This window comes from Notothenia rossii, assembly GCF_949606895.1.
Source record: "Notothenia rossii genome assembly, chromosome: 11".
Classification (NCBI taxonomy): Eukaryota; Metazoa; Chordata; class Actinopteri; order Perciformes; family Nototheniidae; genus Notothenia; species Notothenia rossii.
In genome coordinates this window covers 46,644,585-46,669,352 of record NC_136910.1, presented here as the reverse complement: position 1 = coordinate 46,669,352, position 24,768 = coordinate 46,644,585, and the positions used below count along the sequence as shown (strand labels likewise).

The 24,768-nt window shown below is 41.9% G+C and overlaps 1 protein-coding gene across 2 annotated transcripts in view; it reads right to left on the bottom strand.

Moving 5' to 3' along the window:
• Positions 1-24,768, bottom strand: part of sh2d3ca (SH2 domain containing 3Ca) — a 51,397-nt gene that overhangs the window by 20,291 nt on the left and 6,338 nt on the right. The gene's annotated exons all lie outside the window — the stretch shown is intronic.

Genomic DNA, 24,768 nt, shown 5'->3' with positions numbered 1-24,768 from the left:
TTGTTAAAGCAATACTTTTGAAGTATGAATGTACATAAAACATGTCTTTATGATGCTTCATCTATTGAACACAGCTCGCCCACTGTGCCCAGACATCATCAATAATGTTAGAAGGGAAAACATTGTTAACCCGATATGAATTTAGGCCACAACTATGAAAATAAAGTTGTGAAAAATGCCCTTTAATAGATGAATCTGCCTTCGTCGCTATGGACAGAACCCATCTTTCTCTCTCTGTGTCCCTCTGTGAGGAACCATTCATATTTTAATGTCTCTTCCTCTTTGATTCACTCAGTTTCCTGCTTTTTGTTTCTGGCTCAAAGACCCACTGGAGTGTTTCCTCTCTCTACTTCTCTCTCCCTCCCTCTCATCAACCTGGTGGGCAACATCTATCAGCACTTTGATGAAGGACCATTACTGGGAGTGGGACACAAGTGTGTGTGCGCGGTGTTGTGCAATTTATTCATTTTTATCCACAATACGGTCATCCCTTGATGGTATTTTTTTCTTCTTTCTCATTTATGGTAAAAAGTTGTATACGGAGTGTTTGCACATGACAGCTCTGTCTTTGACGATGAAAAGGAAAACTGAAAAAAGCAGTCTAGATTAGACAGAAATGCAAAACAGAGACGAAATGTGAACATACAGACATAAATACATGACTACACACACACACACACACACACACACACACACACACACACACACACACACACACACACACACACACACACACACACACACACACACACACACACACACACACACACACACACACACACACACACACACACACACACACACACACACACACACACACACACACACACACACACACACACACACACACACACACACACACCTAAACATTTCCCTAAAGCATCCACACAAATGTCCTTTTTCCAGCACATGTACTCGCACTTCAAGTCACCGGTGTACACACAGGTAAAAATAGAAATGGTACCGATAACGTGTTTTTTCGAGAAAGATCTGAGTGTTGATTACCCAGAGTGCCATACAGACACTGATTAGAGATTACACAGATTCAATTAGATGTTTCTCTGGATGAAATTAGAAGGGTTGCTTGAACCTAATTTAATTGCAATTAGTTTAATACTTCTGCTAATGACACAGCAATGTAGCCACATAGCATTGGTGTAATTGGATACACAGTTTCACACAAGCACATAGGCTCGTCCAATGACTAGAGAGCAGAGTGTACATGACGAGGGTTCTTCTTAATTTAGCTGGTTAGTTTGAAGGACTAATTCAGCAAAATGTTCTCAAGTTTGAATAGTTTTGGTCAATTTCACATGAGAAGTTTCTGGTCTTATTGTTTCTCTTTCCTCTCCTCAATGGTTTGAAATGGACTCAGCTATAAAATAAAATGGATGTTCAATAATTCTGAGCTCCAATCAGAATTCCTGGTGACAGTTTGCAAGTTAGACTGTTTCTTTGATACTGCTTTTTCAGTCATGCATACTTGAGATTTTAAGCCATGTTTTTTTAGAGGCTTTATTTGCATCTCAAATTTGAACTGATTGTTGATAAAAAGCGATTTAAATGGAAACTCCATGATTAAGAAAGAAAGCCTAATGACTGCATTTTAAGTGCCTGACTCTGGCAGAAGATGAAGAACAGTAGCAATTAATAATAATAATAGATTTAATTTGTTAGCGCTTTTACAGGTGCTCAAAGACGCTTTACAGATAATAGTGAAGAGAAAAGAAAAGAGAAGAAAGGAACAACAAATACATATATAGTTGAAGTTAAAGTCAAATAATACAAAAACAATCACACATGAAAAGCCAGATTGAAGAGGTGAGTTTTTGTGAATTAAGGCTGAAATAACAATCAAATGTTGACATGCCTGTTTTAATAATTGTCTTTATTAATTTTCAGGAGTCTATATTCAGATTTGAATGTCTATCCTGTGATTCATGAATCTCCACAATGTTCCACTTTATAATAAGCTGAGGAAAATCAGTTTTCAGCTATAAAACCATAACATAAATATTTTGTTGTTCAGCTTTTTTTTTAATGAATGAGCAAATATGGACATAAACTGCAAGCAGCAATGCAATGCTAATATGCTAAGTCAAACAGCCAAAGGCTTTAAGTAACACTGGAAAAACAATCGTTTTATTTTATTACAATTTGCACATCTACCGCACAGAAAGGTGCTTGCTGCAGGGGGACATATCGTAATAAAGTGCTTCACTGCTGTCAGGTTGTAATACACAAAGACTGTTGCAGTAATAAGGGGAAGGATAGATGTCCATTAAAGCAAACATAAACATTAACCACAAATAAACACCAGATGCCACACACAAGCACGGATACTCATCCCTTCCTGTTGACTCATCAATGCCACACCTATAGATGTTGTTGCCATGGTAACTCCATACTTTGCATGCCCCAGCTGGTGTTTCCCTGAGGAGAAATGTATGTGGTGTGTGTGTGTGTGTGTGTGTGTGTGTGTGTGTGTGTGTGTGTGTGTGTGTGTGTGTGTGTGTGTGTGTGTGACAGGGAGAGGTTAATGTGCCCCATGTGTGCCTTGCTCTGTCATGTGCAGCGGTGTGTACTGAAGCGGAAAACATGGCTGGTTGGGAGCAGTTATCATGGTATCCCATTGTGTGTGTATGATCATGTGTGTGTATGATATTTTCTTATGGTTGTGTTTTATTATCCTAGTCATCAGTTTTGATTGGCCCAGCTGTGACCCCTGATGGAAGACCACACGATTATACAAATAATTCAGCTTTCTTTCAAAAAACATTGCAGATAGACAAAACAGTGAATGAAGATAAAACGACTTAAAATCAACTTTACTGCCATGAATCTGCTGCCCAAAAATTAATCTCTATCCAATTAGAATCCGTTTGGACAACTATTGTTGTTGTTGTACCGAGTAAACAATTACCTCAGCAGCCCACTCCATCACACAGCTTTTTGCTATTTTCTTACAATGACTCATGCTTTAAATTCACACACATTACAGTGTGTGGCGAGCTGGGGTTCTGCCAACAGGGCTGAAAGGATTTAAGACAATGTTTAGTATTCATGTTTCCAGCTGTTTTGTTCACTTAAGCATCACTCGTCACCACAGGAACGTAGACAAAGAATTCAAAAGAAATGGCAATAAATGTGTTCTCTTGGCTTTTTCAGCATCGCTGTGGCGTAGTGTTGTGCATTGTGCTTTGGAAAGGTCATAAACTGATAAACAACATGACATACACAAATACTTTTACACAATAACACATTAACAAAACAAAAGCAAGATAAAACCTTCTAGAAAAAGTGGTGGCTTAACTTAAAAAACCTCTTTAAAATAGTCCATTTATTATTTTGTTAGGGACATCGACCCCGTCCACCTTTGCTTGGCTAAAGCTAATCAAAGAGTATTGAAGGCTTTGCTGTTCAATCTCTGCATTTCCGCCCGCTTTTCTTTGCCTCTCATACTTCACTGCAGAGCAATTTATAGACCACTCCAATGTACACTCACATTTGACTCAACGTATGGCTTTCCTTTACTCCTTTAATCACTTCTCATCAGATTTTGTCCATCTACTACGCTTCAGGCAAACATGCAGACTTTTTCCTCCACTTCTAAGCTGCTTGTACTATTTTCTTTCCCCTCTCATCTTCCCTGGAACAAGGGAACGTTTCCCCCTTGTCTTCCTTTTTTCATCCCAGCACCCTAACTGATCAGTCTCTCTCATTTCTTGCTCTCTTTCTTAATATGTGCTTTATTATCCTGCAAAATCACTCCATTACATGTTGTCTTTCTGTTCCTCCAACTCTCCTCTCTTGGAAGTTAATCATCTCAGTCTCTCCGCTGTGAGTTCATCCCTCCCTCCCTCCCTCCTGCTCCAAACCTGTCAACTCTCAACCACATATCATATCACTCCCCTCTCCTGTGCACTTTCCCCTCCCCGATGCACTCTGCCGGCGTGGGTGTGTAGTTGTTTGTGTGTTTCTGAATGCGTTTTGATGAAAAAACAACAGCAGCAGGAGCATCACCTTGATCCATCAGTGAAACAGAGACAGGGAGAGAAGGAGAAGTGCATGAGAAGGCAGAGGCGAGAGAAGTATATGAAATATTAAAAAAAATAATTCAAAGCTTTAAATCAACGAGTCATTTAAGTTATGTCAATATTGTTTTGTTTAAAGATAATTAGGTTTTACGCACTTCTATACCTGTTTTATTCTGTACTGTATTCTATACTGTTTGATGCTTTGAAAACCCAATAAGGGCATATGTATACATTTCAATGCACATTCCTACTAAATAAGCTTGTTTTAGGTAAAGTGTACAAGTTATATTTTAACATCATATTTGGATTAGTCATTTAAAAAACCTCATATCTGCCTTAATGAGAGCCCATACATTCTGATTGATCTACTTTGATTTCACTCTCAGTTTATAACATTTTCTTTTTAATTAAAACCAGGGCAGTTAGTGTCTATGACAACCGGGATCAGCTGGAAGATACTCTAGCAATTCACTCGGCTGAAAACATGGGTCTAACCTTTAATTTTGGCATCTAGGGGGAGAGCTTGTGATTGGTGGGGCAGATTGTATGGAAAATCCTGAATGTCAGTGAACTGGAAAGGTATTATTTAAAAAAAAAGACAGACCTCAATGTGACAATTATTCTAAATATAGTATACGTTAAATCCAGCATCCAGTCACAGTGACAAACACTTTTGCGCAGCTTGGTCTCAATGTTCCTTTTAAGACACAATACAAACCACTCACACACACAATTACCCCTAAGGCCTCTGCCACTCGCTGTCATCCTCTCTGCTCTGGTCCTGACCATAAACGGCTAATTTTCAGGCTTTTTGGGGCAAAAGGTCAGCACACTGATGGATGGAAGGTCTAAGGATTCATCAATACCTACCAACCATACTCTAGTAACACACACACACATACACGCACACACACACAATCACATAAATGTCTGGGTGCAGACACGCGTGCATGACTTTAAACATATATGGCAACCAATCAGATGCACACACACACACACACACACACACACACACACACACACACACACACACACACACACACACACACACACACACACACACACACACACACACACACACACACACACACACACACACACACACACACACACACACACACACACACACACACACACACACACACACACACACACACACACACACACACACACACACACACACACACACACACACACACACACACACACACACACACACTCCATACTTGCCATTTAACCGCAAGCCAGTTACATTACCATCCATACTAGTACCATCTATCTTGACAGTGACAGGTGTGAAAGGGGAGAAACCACAGACCCACAATGCATTTCTCCATTGCATTTAAACAGGAAAGGGCAAAAAGAAGGAAGCAGCAGATGAAGGATAGTCAGCAGAGAGGCTAAATGAGAGGAGGGGGTTGGCAAAGAGGATGAAGAGGGCCTTGATTGGAACAAATGAAAATGTTAGCAAATGTTTTAACAAAGGGCAATTGAATGCCCTCTTTTTAGTGGACCATGTAGGGGGGTCACTGTTTTGATAATAACTAACTAAAAGTGCAGAGTGTGGCTAGCTTAAATTAACAAAACATAAAATGTATGGCTTTTACACTTATTAAAAGTATGCATTATATACTTTTTTAGTGCTTCTATCGCTCTTTGGCACAAGCTGCAGCCTTGTTACCATAGATACACACACATATGGTGACACAGCATCTAATGAATTAATCAATGAGTGACAGCAGAGGATTAATCAGCTTTGCTTCCTGAAACACAGCCAACACTGTCACTTTCAGACAAACACAGCCACAGCTTTTGATGTTTTCATTATCATACACACATTAAATGGATTAGCCTCGACTTTAAACACAAACGGATGAAAACAGAGACCAAAACAAGACTCGCTCTGCATTTACTGTGAGTTAGAAAAAAGCCCAAAACGTCCTAATATCTGTCCGTTAAATATAAATCCAACATATAGCGCATGTCTGGAAACCCATGACTCAAGCGCTTACATTATATGGAAGGTCACAGCGAGGAAGTGTATCATGAACAAGTCTATCTGCGCCTCGGTCACGGTGTCATCTGACCCCTTGCTGTGTCAGTACACACACACACACACACACACACACACACACACACACACACACACACACACACACACACACACACACACACACACACACACACACACACACACACACACACACACACACACACACACACACACACACACACACACACACACACACACACACACACACACACACACACACACACACACACACACACACACACACACACACACACACACACACACACACATCAATTCTGCAGAGTCACAGCACAAACAATGACCTATCGACTGGCCTTGGAACTTGACCCACAAACAAACCACATGCACAGGAAGTGATGCTGATGGGACTGAGGGCAAACATAAAAAGGTAAACAAGTAAGGAAATGGAAGGAGAAAGATAAGGGGGAGGGTTTGATATGGATATATAATGAGAAACAAATGAGGACAAGTTAGATCCCTTATTTAGACCTCTGCTGCATATCAATCACTTTTATCTCCCTATTACCAAACACACACACTACCTTCCCCGCCAACCCTGATCATGCAGACCGTTAGAAAGAAGAACGCCCTAGAGCTGCAATGCCATTGGCCGGCAATGATGTCATCTCTTCCTGGAGGTTGCTGGAGGTTGAGCGGCGAGCTTAACAATTGGCTGGCCGAGGCAGACAGTGGGAGAGAGCGCCGCTGAGGTATCAATTCCATTCATACCCAGGCAGCTGTAGAGTGTGTGTGTGTGTGTGTGTGTGTGTGTGTGTGTGTGTGTGTGTGTGTGTGTGTGTGTGTGTGTGTGTGTGTATGAGAGTGTGACCACTCCCCACAGAGGAGAGGCATACAGGCAGAGCTATTAGGGCCGTGTCCATCATTCAGAGGCACAGACAGTACCTGCTGGGATGCTCCCTAATGGATGCTCTCTCTGGCACACACACACACACACACACACACACACACACACACACACACACACACACACACACACACACACACACACGTGCACACACACACACACACACACACACACACACAGAAACACTGGAATTTCACTCAAATGCACACCATCAAATATGCAAGTAATCAAGCATGCACACACACACACACACACTCTGATGGGGGTTGGGAGGGTTGAGATGGGTGTTGTCTCCATGTTGTTACTGGGCTGTTGTCATGGTGATGACGATGGAGCTTTTACTGCTAGCTGGGACTTTGCAATACAAAAAAAACACTCTCTCACACATGCACACACCTCTTTCCATTGATGCACACCTTTTGAGAGCAGCCTTGCCCTTGCAGCTGATTTTAAGCAACAGAAAAATACTTGAGTGTGAGTGTGTGTGTGTGTGTGTGTGTGTGTGTGTGTGTGTGTGTGTGTGTGTGTGTGTGTGTGTGTGTGTGTGTGTGTGTGTGTGTGTGTGTGTGTGTGTGTGTGAAGGTGTGATAGTAAACACTCCTATGGGACACACTAGTCGTTCCTCTAAGAGAAGCTCATGGGAAATTAGCCTGTGATAGCTTCTTACAAAGTGCTGCGCGTTCACTCTCCTCTCTCTCTGCCTTTCCTCCCTACATGTTTTACACTCCCCTCCCCCCTCTTGCCACCCACACCTCCCGCTCCCCACCCTGCAAAACACCCCTTTTTTAGTGCATGATGTCACTCGCAAGCTTGTAATTGCCAGAATAGCTGTTATAGGAGTTCTTCCAAGACTTCACGTGTTAACATAAGATGCATGCCAGCCCTGAATCCCACTTAAACATAGTGTAGTTGAGAGTTTATATGAAAAATTCAAAACAAAACTATAGATAGACTTAGGTCGAGACGGCACATACAGAAATCTATTTCACCATTTGTGATAATGCCATTTGAAAAAAGAATTGCCTTGTTGGAAGATGTTATTTGCCTGTGCCTTGTCCTTTACTCTCTTATATCTGGGGACTTTTATTCCTCATTTCGTACATACTGTACAGGACACAAAATAACTAATATCCACTGTTTTTATATCCACAGTCTCCTCCTATCCCTCTCTAAAACCCTGATTATGCATATGCATGAGTTATATGTGATCTAGCACACGATCTGTGCGTGCACACTGCATGAATTCTGTCTTATTAGAAGTGTAATCTAATTTGAATTGAATGACTTCCAACAAAGCGATCAGAGTCCAGTCAATTAAGTTTGTTTAATCTCAAATCAGTATCTGTATCTGGTTCACATTTACACCCTGACCTGCTTCATTAATAACTAATATATGTTATCAGTGTCTTCAACAATATACAACTCTATCGGCCAAATCTTTACATGTGACACGGTGTGTTTAAAATTCTACTGCAGTATGCTGAACAAACTGACTGAGAATGAGTATTTTTGATAATCAATGAAACTGTTAAAAAAAATACAATTGAGAATTCTTTGACACCTTTTGGCCTCAACAATGCATCAAATCTGAAGACCCATGCGTTAATGTGTAGGCATGTTCACATTTATGAGTGATGGTGTGTGTGTGAGCTTTACTGCCATTCTCAGCTGCTCTCTGCAAATCACCCAGAGAGCTCTAACAGCCTCCAGTCTTTTCTTAAAGGAAAATGATGCATTAGAAACTCTGCAGAGGTCCAGGGCCTTCTGTAACTCAAACACACTACTCCCAGTGGGATTTATTAGATAGTAGAACAGAGAGACAAACCGTCTTGGAAAGCTGGGAAATCTTAACCTAAAGAATAACAATCTCCCTGGGAAAACGCACTCTTCAATTCCCTTTATTCAAGTAACATGACGAAATCAACACTACGCCATCATCATAGCGTTTAAGCAGGTGCTATATCTCCACAATGCATCCTTTATGTATCATTTCAAACCAGAAGGCCCTACTTTTTGTCACCAACAATGGGCATTTAAAGCACCAGAGCACAACTCCCCAGCTAATTGTTTCATTTTGGAGAGCTGAGCCTTTAAAGCTGCGCCCGTCTTTGATCCTATGGCCTCTGCTTTCTCCGAGGTCAGGTAAGGTCAGATGTGAGGAGAGCAAACAATTGCCAACCTCTTGCTCCAAATCCCTCCACTATGCCACACTCCCTGTCAGCTGCGACGCTCCCAGCATATGTGAGCGTGGCGTGTCTGAGTCTGGATCCACAGGAATGTGTGTGACACACACACACACACACACACACACACACACACACACACACACACACACCGTGTGTGGTAGGGCTGTGCGATTATGGCAAAAATCATAATCACGATTATTTTTGGTTAATAATTGTTATCACGATTATTAAAAACGAATATCCATTTACTTTGAAAACATCCATTTATTGAAAAAAAATTTGAACAGTATGTTTTTAACAGTTGCTTACCCTGAACTTTAAATATAATTCAACTGAAAAACCAATACAAAATAAATAATACAAAATTAAAATTAAAAAATCATATTAGTTTTATTTCGATTGCGTTGTTTCTGTAATCGTTGCAAGCCAACATCAAGATTAAAATACGATGAATTGCACAGCCCTACTGTGTGGCAGTTCTGAAGGTTTACTTGCAAAACTAACAGACACTTGACTTCATTAGGATGTGTGATGTAGCAGTAAGAGAAGACGTGGTGAAAAGCAAGAGAGACTGATAAGAGAAGCGGAAAGGAGAATATTATATCTGGATCTATCGGAGCAAAATTGATTCAATACATAAACTATGCTAATGGGAGAAGCCATCAACATACGCACAATGCGAAATAATCTTCATGTTTGCAGTTAGACCGCCTATAGATCCTCTCTATTCATCTAAAGGAGCGTCTCTACACTATGCTGCGTTCATACCTTCATTCAAGTGAAGGAACAATCATTCTTACATTAGAGGCAGAAACATTGACGAATGTAATTATGATTAAACAAATTGCAGGGCCGCAGTAAGGAATGTCAATGTTTGAGTCCATATAGAAGCAGAATCAATGTAAGGTGATGACGCAAAATGTAAATATTCACCAAAGTAATTACATGTAGCCCTTCACTTCCAATGTTAAGAGAGGAGAAGATAATTATAACGCAGAGGGGCATTTCGATCTCTAACCTGGAGGCAGGTATTATGTTAAAATCATCTCTCCTTCAAGCAGCCTGTTTAAATGCAGAGCAGCTCTCGCCATACGTTCCCTTGCTTTCGCTATTCTACTTTAATGCTTTCTTCTATCATGTCAAGAGGGAGAGCAGATGATTACATGAAGCACTGAGCTGGAAACCTCTGGGATTCTGGCCTGCAGCTAAAAGTCATGATATGAAGAGACCATATTTTGCATTTTCACTTGTTTAAACGGTAAGCACATAATGCACCCAACCATACACTGCCTGAAGACATATTTCTACTAGAAAGCCTGGCCGCATTTCATTTAAATTACAGTATTTAGGACTCATGTCTTCACCTTATTACTCTTTGTTCTGACGGCTGATCTCATTTAGCACTAAGCTTTTATTGTGTACTTGCAAACAAGTTTACATTATTTGATAAGAGGCTTAGTGAACCATGTGTCAACACATCCACATTTGATCTTTTTAAGGAACCACTGAACTCTTTCTACCTTTAGAGTAAGCTTCCTATTAGTGACCTGCAGTGGAAATGGCACTGAAACTCCAAGTATTTTCTCCGACCTTCCAGGCTAAGACGAAGATTAAACGAGAGCCTGAGCATGATGTATCAGAGAGACAAAGCAAAGCTAAAGAATAAGATAGAAGTGGACCCTTTAGTAAGCATATTGAACACTTCCTGCATTAAAGTAAGAGCCTTCAAGCGGAGACAGTATAAGCCTTCTGTTCGGCTTTTACTGTAAAGCAGCTGCTGATGTTTTTGAGTCACAGCCAGAAATCACTATATAGTTTCTGCAGGTTTTAAATGACATCTTCTTATTCTTTAAGATACTTCAAAGACAAGAGCCTTTTCTTCAAGATCTAACGGTTTAACAGTTTTCTGTAAATGGTAAGTCCCTTAAGTGTCTTTGACTGCACCTACTTTCACGTTTTCTTGACAAGCAACATCTTATCTTAATGAAATAATCACAGAAGCAAAGATGGGAGTAGCAGAACGTTTTTATAACGCTACAAAAAAAACATAAAAAAAGGCCTTGACTTTGTTGGTTGTGGTTGTAAACGCTTGCACATATGCTGGTTTCTTTTGAACATTAACTCATTATTTCGCTCCCAAGTAAACAAGCTTTAACCTCAAAGGTTGCAGATTAGAAATGGCTCAAATAAAATGTTTGTGTACATATTTGAGGGCAGAAACAATGTTGTCCTTGTGATACCGAATCAATGAGGTTGAGGAGACAAACACACACATGTTTAAAGTAGTGTATCCAAGGAATTGTTGATCAATTACACGGGTCCAAACTAATCCTTCTCTTGAGCCGATTCAACAAACAAACCAAATAAGCGCAAAGAACCAAGAAATGTGAATGAAGAACAATTTCACAGAATGGTCTGGAGATTCAAACACACACACACACAAATGAAACACACACACACACACACACACACACACACACACACACACACACACACACACACACACACACACACACACACACACACACACACACACACACACACACACACACACACACACACACACACACACACACACACACACACACACACACACACACACACACACACACACACACACACACACACACACACACACACACACACACACACACACACACACACACACACGCTAATTACTGCCAAAAACATCACAGTGCTCTAATGAGGATATTGGACTCTGGAAGAAGGCAATTTAAGCACACATACACACACACTCACACACACATACACAGCTGCCCTTCACACTATGAGCCTGAGGGTGTGACAGGCAAGCACGCCAAAAGAGGATTTGTGGTGAAAAGCTTTGGGGAGGAGGGCGAGAGGGAATGAGAGAGAGATAGGAGGAGGAGGAGTGGGGAAGAGGGGATTACATGGTGAATATTTCAATACTAAAACATACCAATTGGCTTGGGCTCCCTTTCTGGCTTGGACAGACACATACACACATAAATACATTAGCAGGGCCATATCTTCTACAGCTAGCTGAGCAGTGACCAGACAGAGAATGGGATGATGGGTAACGCTAATACAAAACCACTGAGCCCCCCGGGAATCTGACGGACAAGCTGGTTTAACCTGCGGTGACTTAGCCCCAGAACCAAGCAAGCTCTCTTATTCAACTCAAAACTGATCATCCAACTAAGTTAAAGGAGGCGAAGATATATTACACTGTTTTTATTGGTAGTGTAAAACACAAGTATAGACTGTGAACTGTCAGCATTTATATTATCTAGGGGAGAAGGTATAGAAAGGAGCTACAGCTATAGGTACAAGTCCCATTTCTGTTATTAAACCTTCTGCTGGGAGTGAAGCATAGACCAGACAAACCGGAGGGACATCCATGCAATAAAGCCGGACAGTTTAATATGTATGATCTATTCCGTGCAGGACTCCATGAAAAAGTCCTCCTGCTCCTGCATGTAATAAATGGCTTTCTGTGATAATCCAACTCCTTTGTATCACTACTACTGTATTATTTCAAGTTTATATTTTAGTCATTTTATTTTTATCCACCAAGGTAAAATCAGATTTTTTGAGTATGGCTTGCTTCACCAAAACACTGCCTTTTCTTATTTAGATGCATTATTCATCTGCATAATAAGAAGCTCATTTGCATTCACTCCCCATTTGTCTCTTTACATTCTATAACCACAAGATCCTCTGAGATGTGTTGGTCACAAGGGTCTCTTTTTTACTGTAAACTAAAGGTGAGCAGGATGTCCTTGCTGCAGGCAACACAACAAATGTTTGGTGCACACACAGGGACAACTTTAAAGTCACATTTACTTTCAAAATATGTGTACAAAATACTCACTTAGCGATACTGTATTCTCATATTATAGCCTTATAACACTCCAAAGTATAAAGAATGAACACTATGGGGTGCTGGATTGCTGGTTGTCTTTGCACAAACAGGAACGTGGTTAACAATGCATGAGACTGTATGTCATGAGAGGTGCCATGTTGAGAGGTTGGAGGTCGAAAGCAGCGCTCCAGATTCAGACGGGCTGCTGGAACGCTAGAGGACAGAGGGGACGGCTGCTGGCTGGCATGACGGATGCCACATGCTGGTCAGGTCAGCAGGGAATGAGGCTACGGAGTCGAGGGGCAGAGAGAGAGAGGGAGAGATAAAGGGAGAGAGAGATGGAGAGAGAGAGAGATGGAGAAAGGACTGATTGGCTTGCACAAAATAAAAGGATTAAGTTCAAATATAATTGAAGTAGAGGGGGCAGTTCAGTATATTTGTTTATCCATGCATCTGTTAATGTATTTGTGTGTGTGTGTGTGTGTGTGTGTGTGTGTGTGTGTGTGTGTGTGTGTGTGTGTGTGTGTGTGTGTGTGTGTGTGTGTGTGTGTGTGTGTGTGTGTGTGTGTGTGTGTGTGTACGTCAGTTTCTGGGGGGTTTAACACTGCGGGAGTGCAGCAGACAGTTACATTGTCCCAGTTACAACGATTCAATGGAAGCACTGGGTGTAATGCAGACAATGGCTAAGCTGCGTGTGGTGTGTGTGTGTGTGTGTGTGTGTGTGTGTGTGTGTGTGTGTGTGTGTGTGTGTGTGTGTGTGTGTGTGTGTGTGTCCATAGTTAGGATGCTGCAGTCTAGACCAAGGGATCAAGTGTAATCTCTCTCCAATGATACCACTGATGAGCTGTCCACTGTTGCTGTATTTTCTCTTCATGTCACTTGTGCTGCAGTGCATAGTTTTTATCTATTCATACGTTAATTTAAAGTTATTTTGTGCTGTGGTATTTGACTCTTTTTGGAAGCAATTAAAGCTTGAAAACTTTACTTTGAAGTGTCAACATCACAACTATGCTTATTTTGAGTTAAAAAAGTATAATGGTTAAAATATTCTGTAGTGGAAGCAGTTTTTCCTGCTTTGGTTTCTGACCACTAATGAGCACTGAATAAGCGGCCAGCGGGAACAAGATAGTCTGCAGTCATTAGTGGTGGGATTTTTGGTTGTTTTTCTAGGGGTCAAAATGATCAAGATCCCCTGAGTGCTCACAGTTTTTCACGTCAACTGTGAGTGCGTTTTTTGTGTTTCGATGAAAGAAGACTCAATCAGAAGCTCCAGGTGTCTAACAGAGAGGTAACATCATAAGAAAGCGTTACCCCCCCTGTGAGCTAAGAGAAGGCATCAACATGACATTGACTGTGCAGAACGAGTAATGATTAATGCATCAGTTCTCTGCAGCAGACACTGTGTGGGTTACATGACACACAGTGTTGTGCTTGACAGTCTATGTTTAATGAGAATGGATTGGGGAATCAATATTGCTCTTCAGACACAAAAGAATTGCTATGTTTGTAAACAAGCCCAAATTTCGTGGAATTGAAGTAATTATTTTTTTTACAATAGAAATGCCCCCACTTAATTCTAACCATTCAGGGACTGGTAATTAATGTACCCCCCGCTCACTCACACTCCTACCACAACCACCACTTTGCAAGAACCCCATGACAGATTCAATTAAAATAAAACTTCATTACTCTTAGCTTTGAAACACTTCAGGCTAAACAAAAGCAGATGCCTCAAAAACCTAAAAAGAAAAGAGCTCTTTCTCTAGGAAATGTTGTTTGGAACAGAAAAACAACCAAAGTATTCCAGCATGAAGATACTCAGCAAGTTGTCACACTGACGATATGTCCCGCTGCCAGGGACAAGGTGGGACACGCCGACACCCAACATGAGGATTACTGCCTTGAATCGTACTCGTACACACACACACACACACACACACACACACACACACACACACACACACACACACACACACACACACACACACACACACACACACACACACACACACACACACACACACACACACACACACACACACACACACACACACACACACACACACACACACACACACACACACACACACACACACACACACACACACACACACACACACACACACACACACACACACACACACACACACACACACACACACACACACACACACACACACACACACACACACACACACACACACACACACACACACACACACACACACACACACACACACACACACACACACACACACACACACACACACACACACACACACCTCGGCTGCTTTCCTGTTTAAAGTAGTAAAGCCATAATTATAACAACAGTCGGCTACAAACAACGTGGCAGAGAAACTGAAGGGACATTCTTCACTACATCCGCTGTATCAAAACCCCATGCAATAACTGTCTTTGCGATGATCTCATCTATTATCCAATTCTCTTTAAGTTGTGTCTTATTGTGTCATGGCTGTCATGTAACATCCTTGTAACCTTTATTCTTGGGAGTCCCATATTGGTATAGTTTTCTCTCTCCTTTGAGCTTTACAAACTAACCCTGCCAGTAAACAAACAGAAAAGTTGATTTTCCACGGTCCCTGAAAAGTTGACATTTCGGAAATACAAAGCAAAAGAGCATCACATATCAACGGGGACAGAAACACATTCACAAACACACACACAAAATACATCGTAGGTGTCATTTTGTCCCAGGAATAAGTTCAGATATTATGTGTCAGGCATGAAGCCATAATTAGACCAAAGTAACACTGATACGCCTGACTGTACTGTACCCTTCACACATTTTCTCTTCCTCACAAACACACATTCCCTTCTTTTTTCAAACCCTTCTCCTTTCTCACCATTCCCCTCGTTCTCTACCCAAACTGTGATTTCACACAATCCATCTGACACCCAAGTAGTAGTACAGCATCTATGATATCATCAGTCTGCCAGCTATAACAGGCAGGCTGACATTACTGGCTGCCGGGACAAGAGAGGAGCCAGCAGTGAGCCCACCACACACACACACACACACACACACACACACACACACACACACACACACACACACACACACACACACACACACACACACACACACACACACACACACACACACACACACACACACACACACACACACACACACACACACACACACACACACACACACACACACACACACACACACACACACACACACACACACACACACACACACACACACACACACACACCAAATGTAAAGAAACTATGACTTCATATGAAAGAATACACACATGCCTGATGAAATATAATTGGAGCACTTTGTTACACACCACAAGGTTTTTCTGTGTCAGAACACACACACACGATAACTCACCTGCACCTGCATGAGAGACCCCCGGTAGAAGCAGCATGCTGCAGCCGACAGGGCACTCCACAGACTACACCTCTCCGTCATGTTGAGAGCACACCTTCCTCTGCTACCTTTCCTAAAAAACCTTTCCCTTCTTCTCTTCTGTCCTCTTCCCAGGGTGTCCTATCAAAGCCCCAAGCCCCTGGGTTAAGCCTGTCCCACCCCTGCCAGCGTCCTCGCCTCTCAACAGCCCCTCAACATAGTGCCACCACTACAGAACCAGGCTACGAGCTAAACAGCTAACACCACAGATACAGCTTTTAAGCAGCTGCTGGTAGACCACATTAGCTATATGAGTTAGGAGCGTGCCGCTAACAGCTGGTTCTGATAACAGCGAGAGATATTAGAGCTCCTGACATCTCCGCTGCTCCTGCTCTCGCTGCACTTGCTGCACTTCACGCGGCTGCTAGGGATTACCTCATTGCTTGCTGATGAAAGGAGTGTGGGTGGGGGGAGGGCGGACCAGGGAGAGAGAGAGAGAGAGAGAGGGTGGGAGGGATGGATGGATGGAGGGAGGGGTGTATGGTATGGTAGCGGGCACAAGCGGAGAGGAGTGCTGTTGAAATGCAGGCAGAAAAACCCCACCCACCCGACGACCCCCGCTCCAGTGTTGAGACAATGCTGACACGGGGTGGGGTGCGAGGTTTAGGGTGGGAGAAGGAGTAAGTAAAACAAGCAGAAAGTGAAAGAAACATGGGAGGAGAGGGGACAAAAAGAGAATCAAAAGAAGAGCTGATGAATGAAGATGATGCGGGTTGGAAGGAGAGAGGAGGAGGAGGAGGAGGAGCGCAGCCCCCTGGAGGAATCTAACCTTTCTTTAGCCATGAAAGGAACCCAGCAGGGGGGGCCCCCACCATCCTACCATACACACATGCTTAAATGCAAATGCACACCTTTTATTCCACCTACATATCGACACACACACAGCACTTCATATAGTAGAGAAGGAAGGAGCCAAGGAGCGTTTGGTTCCCGTTGTGAACTAATGTTGATAGACGTTGTTACCCTTATATGTGTGTGTGTTTGAGAAAGAACTAGAGTGTGTGTGTGTGTGTGTGTGTGTGTGTGTGTGTGTGTGTGTGTGTGTGTGTGTGTGTGTGTGTGTGTGTGTTGTGTGTGTGTGTGTGTGTGTGTGTGTGTGTGTGTGTGTGTGTGTGAGTATGTGAGTGTGTGAGTGTGTGTGTGTGTGTGAGTGTGTGAGTGTGTGAGTGTGTGTGTGAATATAATGATGTGTCTCTAAAAAGGCCATGCAGACTGCAGCTAGACAGCTCATTATAGGCTGAAACACACAGGCAGGTGTTTCAAGGATAACACAGTGTGATTTTCACCGGCCCATTTCACACACACACACACACACACACAAACACACACACACACACACACACACACACACACACACACCCACACACACCCCCACACCCCACACACACACAAACACACACTCACAAATACCGGCACGGAGATGTCGGGAGGGGTGGGGCTCTGTCTCCAGAGGCCTGAGTGAGTGACATCATCGAGGACGCCTCACCATGGCAACACTGCGCGAGCACTTGACAGCATCCAAAATTCTGACACTGCATTTAGTTGGGTCTGCACCACTGCAGAGAAACATAACGCAAGAGAGGGACATAGCCAGAGAGGAAGAGGAATAGGCAACATATACCAGGTGATGAAAAATACTGTATGTTTGTTTAACTTTGTCATTAAGGTCATCTCTGCTCCACACAAACAATCATTGAATGCATGCTAGTGGGTCACAGGCAGAGAGAAAAGGCCGATAGATGAGGAGCTACAAGACACAGGGTGGAGAAGTTAACTGCAGTGACTCCTCTTAATGTAATCTCAAAGCATCCAGTGCTGGATTAGACAGATTACACAGCGGGGACACAAATAATCTCATAAGAGGGGTCCTGTGCTTTCCTTTCCTCAATCCTCAGTAATACCATGGCAAGACAATCACAACATGCAGCATGTTACATCTGGCTGCTGTGCCACACACACGCAAACCAAAACACATGTGACAATATGATGGATGCAGAGTTTAAAGCATGTATGGTCTGCTACAGCTGGGAGTTTAGTATTGAAATTGGCAATGTTAGGGATGTAATTCCCTCTCCGACTGGCCATAATGAAAACGCATTGCTCTGTAAGGTCCATTAGCTAAAAGCCACTCCACTAAATTAGACTTTTATAAAAACATAAGTCTTAGATTGTACCTCCTAAGAAGTATTTTGATTTGCACAAGTGGAAAATATCCGGCTAGAAATGAGCACATCCTTTCATTGTTTTGTTTTCCTTTCTTTCGTGTTTCCACATGTCATTCAGCAATCTCAGAGGCATTAGGTTAAGTCAAACATCAAATGCTGCTGCGGGGAGATGTGACATTAAAGCAACGCAACAGATTCCCTTCAACTGAGTGATACCGTTTGCTCTGGAAATTGTTGATCGAGAGAAAAAGATGATATGATATAACACCCAAGGGCAAATTGACAGTCCTGGTGCAGCAGTAACTTGCTCTTTTCACTTACTTTTGGAAGAACTTTGTCTTGAATTGAGCTGACAAGTGACTGAATGTACTGAAATAAAATAATATGAGCCTCTTCAAGACATAAATGGATGATTCACGATCTACAACTCTCCGAATCAGACGCAATTCAACTGATAATGGAATGTAACGTTATCCCATACTGCCATCAACCAGTCCAAAGTCCATACAATACTATAACAGATAACATAAGAAAGTACAAATCCCCAATGTATTCAAAGAGTTATAGTTACATGTTTCATTATAGAGATAAATGTAACAATTTATAGGCATGTCATCAAGCTCGATCCTTCGCTTCTCCACATCTTTTACGAGGTTTTAAATCTAATAGACTGAACGCTCCGCACACAGGTTAAGAGAAAAATGGTGACTTCGCCTCATTTTGTTCCTTTGGGAAGACTAAAGAGAGTCTCATTCTCACTCTGGTGTCTGGCACACTTCATTACCCTGAATCGTCTGTCTTGTTCTTTTTCTTTCCTCACTTCATTCTCACCACTTTTGCTTCTTTTTCATACTTTTATCTAACTTCCTGTCATTCTCTGCATCCACAACAAGTCTGTCTGTCAGGAAACGTCTTCACAGGTCCACCATTTTCATCACTTTCTTTGCCTGTCTCTTCTTCTCTTTATTGAACCTTTCTCTTTTCAGCATTCCCTATACTCTCTCTCTCTATGCTCTATTGAATCCAACCCTTCTTATCACCCTGCTCCCCCCCCCCTCACCTCTCCCTCCTCCTTATCCAGGCCTCTCATCACTTGTCCTAACCTCCTCCTTCCAGACTCCTCCGCTCTCTGATCCCTGTCCTTCCCCTTCTCCTCCGTGGCCATCCCTCATCCTTCCTGTCCTTCCACTATCTCTATATCTCCTCCCCTGCTTGGAGGCGGTCTTCAGTTATATATTAATTAGTGAGCCCCATCCCGCAGGCTGATAGGGAGCACAATGGAGAATCCCTGCATGCGCCTGCAAGCGTCCCACTAATGAAAGGAGTGTGTATGTGTGTGTGGGAGAGGCGCTCAGAGATAGAAAGAGAAAGAACACACATTGAGAGAGTGTGTGTATACGTGTGCATGTGTGTGAGAGATGAAAAGACACACTCCGAGGGCAGCTCAAGATTAGGTGTGCACACATATCTTTATGTGTGCACACGTGCGTCTGTAAAAACAAAGGCCAGGCTCCGTTGGGGGTTAGCGGGGTACGGCTAATGATCTGTGTGTGTTTCTGATTGTCATCAGTGTGTTTTCACAGGGTGGACCGGCTGGTTAATCCGTATCGAACCAACAGATAGCGTTTCAAAGGGAGTTGCGATAATGATGCGGTGAGAGAAAAAGGCCCGCTGGAAAACACTTCGACTTCGTCCTCGCAGACGAGTAAAGAAATATGAATTTAGGTGTGAAATAGCGCAATTAAAAAAATCAGCTGTCCTGCTTTAATCGCATTAAAACGACTTAGCCTTAAACACAAGTGTTGCTGTAGCAACGAGACACATTTTGAGCATGAATAAAGCGGTGTGTAATATATTTTAAAAAGATCAATGTGCCATTATTCTCTGCCTCTTGTACTGCTCAGTTGCATGGGTATGCTGACCTTGAAGGGGTTGGACACAATAACACAAACACTAAAGATAGCAGCCTTGAGGGAAAGATCTGAGATTTGTTTTTCTCAGACTCTCAGCTGTTCCTTTTTCCTGATTTTTGCATGTGGTTGTAGAACTCTTTTCTCTTTAAAGCATCACATATTCTTTCAGTGTTATATGACTGAAGTAACAGGAGATCAATCAGCCACCACTGTACTGTATATCATAATTAATAAGGCAGTTAGACGGTGAGCCATTTAAGGTTGATAACCAATTAACAAAGAGTGCTTGCGGAGTCAGCATTTTAGTCCTGCCTGAATATGAACGACTCTTGGATACATGTCATAAATATGCCACAAGTAACAATGGGTGCCTAAAGGACGAATCCTTCAGCAGGGCAAGTTTCCTCTTAACATCCAAATGATCTACATCTACATCAGTGGATTCATGCGCCACCATTTGAACAGACATTCCTTGTCCCCAGAGGATGAGGCGCAATACATTTGATGATTCCCTCACTTTTCCTCAGGGTCACCATGAGGTTGATGTGTTAATTAGCAGATGTCATTATTGTTTTGCATTGATGGTCAGCTGCAAACACTGACATATGTGTATAGCATAGAAAAAATACGTTATCACTCTCAACATAGTGGGTTTCACCAAACTGTCAATGAGTAAAATATATTGTAGAGTATAACATTTTAAAGGTGTTTCTGTTATTTTGTCAAATGTTATAGATAGTATATGCCACAATTGTACATATATTGTCACTGTTGTCATTGGTGACCTAAATTGACTGATTAATGCAAATATTTCAAAATGTAGACACAGTTGTTTACGATATGTTCGTCTGTATTTCTTTGTCTTTGTCTCTCTGTCTACACGGTGAAGGAACAGTAACTGGAGACTTTCCAGGGCTGTGTTACCGAGGGCCAACCCTGACAGTTCACACCCCTCTCATTTACAGAGGCGCCACATTAATTCATCTACTGTAATAGTCACACACACACACACACACACACACACACACACACACACACACACACACACACGCACACACACACACGCACACACACACCCACCCACCCACCCACAGGGCACAGCCTAAATTTAATCAGGCAGCACAGATTCATACATATTTTGGAAATTCAAACCATTCGCATAATCAAACATGCAGTTACACACAGCTGAGCCCCTTCATACACACACATTTTTTTTTAGAGCACCAGTGTACCAGGCGTATGTTAATAAACCTCATATGATCCAAATTGTTCTCATATGATCCAAATTGTTCCACCTCCCCCCTGCTGCTCTGTCAAAGTAGCACCAAACCACTAAATAGGAGGGGAGACAAAGCAGGGCTGGGCTGCAGGCAAAAACAAACGCACACAGTCATAAAGCCACGCGTATACACAGTATTTGAAAACAAGACGAGACAGAACAACTTACTTCATGACACATTATGGTCAGGAGTGTTTTCTTTTTACAAACCTCAGCTATTTTAAAACTGCCTTTTACATCTTTCACTTAAAGTAAAAATGAAAACAGAAGATATTGCTTGACCAGCCGTGCGTCCACATGAAAAATTAATGATGATGGATATTTTATGATAAAGCCTAAAAGATGAATAAAGTGCTCTGAATGTTTGGGGACTTTTCTCACTGATTGCTTATTTTCTTTGAGCATACATAGATCAGATCTGTCTTTCTGCGTCCCTTTTTATGTGTGTGATGTCACCTGTGTGTGAAGGTAGATTAGAGGACACATGTGACTAACGTGAGGGAGAGTCATTGGCCTGGTGTTTCCCACTGTAACAGGGAACACTGAGGCCAACTACTGATTTAAACATCAGCTTTCATAAATGTTTCAGGGAAATGGAAGGAGATGGAGGGACTGCTGGCAGCTTTCAGGGAGAGTGTGTGTGTGTGTGGGGGGGGGGGGGGGTGGCTGTTTCACTGTGTTTCAGAGCAGGACAAGAACAAGAAATAGGTGAGAAAACAGGCATAAGGATTTGAAAAAGGCTGATCCCACATGACTTCTTTCTTTAAAATCGCAACGAGGTCATTTAAAGTAGTCCTATGTTGAGCTTATTTAAAATTGAAACACTTTCAAACCAAGCAGAAGTCAGCAATATGTTTTGTATGTCAGTGTGAGAGAAGTGTATCAGTATAACTACATGGGCGTCCTGTCCAGTCCTATAGTGCAGGTTTTCTCACAGTGTTTTATAGCAAAGGTAGGTCAACTCCCCTGAAGTAAACACCACATCACCAACATCCTAATAAAAAATTTATACACTTTAAAGGTCACCTATTATGCAAAATCCTCTTTTTCATGTATTTTATACATAAACATGTGTCCCCTCTGTGTAAAGAGATTCACTCACTTTTTGTCCTGATCAGTGGCGTTTTTATATGTACAAAAGTGCAGGGGCACGAACAACTTATATGTGTATATATAAGCTTCTGGTGCTTTTTTAAACACGTAAACAAATAGCTGTAGGCTATCAATGGTTCCGATAGAGAGAGGGGGGGGGTCACAATATCTCAATATCAATCGATCCAGCAGAGCAATAGCCTATAGGCAACACACAGAAGATCAACAAAAGATATGACATAAAATGAACTTACCAAAGCTGAAGTAGATGGTCAACTTCATTCATTTTCTTTCAGTTTTACTGATTTTAATCGCTATACGCTGCTCTCCCTCGTCTCCTCTTCACCTATTTTCGCGGCACACGTACTTACAGCCAATCAGCTCTCTGAATTATGAGAGGACGTTTGGTAGGTATGTCAGCACAGTGCCCCCATGGTGATTACTTTTTTTGCCGCACACATTGAATAGAAAAATACTCTGAGCATGCGCAATGTAGTTTTTACAGCACCCATTCACTTAGACAGTGAGAGAGAGGGGCTAGATCGGGGCTTGACCTCTATGGGCTTGACCCACATGGCTCAAAACGGCTCAATAGGCACACTGTAGACACTAATTAGAAGAACACATACTAAAACAGCAATGTACAGACGATTCAGATTATTTAACATGATCTTAAATATATTTTAAAATCTATTTTTTTTGCATTTTTTTCGGAATTATTATATGAATCACTTTCTGCTGGGTGGGACTGTGCCCCTAATGACCAGTCGCCACTGGTCCTGGTCCTTTTATATAAAAACCTGTCTGAAAATGAGCTGATCAGATTTTGGTCCCTTTATGATGTCACAATGGTGCTCTCCTCCTAGAGCACCATTGAGTTTTTTTAAACCAAATATATCGCAGAGGGGCGAGGGGAGTGGCTCCTTATTTTCCTCTAAAGTAAAAGACAGAGAATCAGCACTTTTGACAGGGCTGAAACAGAGGGGTTTATGGGATGCTACAATGCATGATCTGTTAGGTGTTTCGACTCAAACACTTCAGAGACATGTTTTGTATTTATCTGAGACCTATAATATATTGATGAAAAACAGTATAATAGGGGACCTTTAAACATAAATCTTCAGGTAGAAAAGAGCAGCGGGAGTATTTTGGAGAAAGTTGTTAAAGCCTCTGAGCAAATTGATGACAAAATTAGATGTGTCAGGATCTGGAAGGCTTGCCATTTGGCTACACTAACAATAGCACCTCTAACATATTTTTGAAATGTTTGCTGTTTAGTTTACAACAGTTATGTTCATAAATGCAGCAGTAAAACAAGCTATATTATCATTTATGAGAGCCTGATACATCATATCCCTGGTCCAATAAACACCCAACAAGACAGTCTGATATTGCTGATTCACATATCTTCAGACTGCATCAAATACATACATACCGACATACATACACAAATACATAAACGATGTCTGTACTACATTATTTATTTATTTACTATAGGAAAGTTGGAACAATTGTGTAATTTCCCCAAACTCTCTCACTAAATCACACACCTTTAAGCCATTCGCTCTTCTTTTGATAACTAAAGTAATATGACTAATTGTTTACTATCATTCACTCAGCCTTCCCAGAAATAGTTTAGACACCCTAAGCATAGTAAAGATCTGACAGAATTGTACATTTGTCATTATGTTGTTCTTTCTTAAACACAACTTCTAACAGGGCAGGCTGTGTGGGGGGATTTAAGTCAATGTGTTGTGGTCAGGAGAAGTTGCATGTATTTGTTTTACAAAAGGAATGCAGGTCAGGGACATAGGAGAAGGCTTTTACCGCACCTTTGATGGATAATCAATAGGACAACTCATCTCAGGAGCTCAACAGTGCACTTC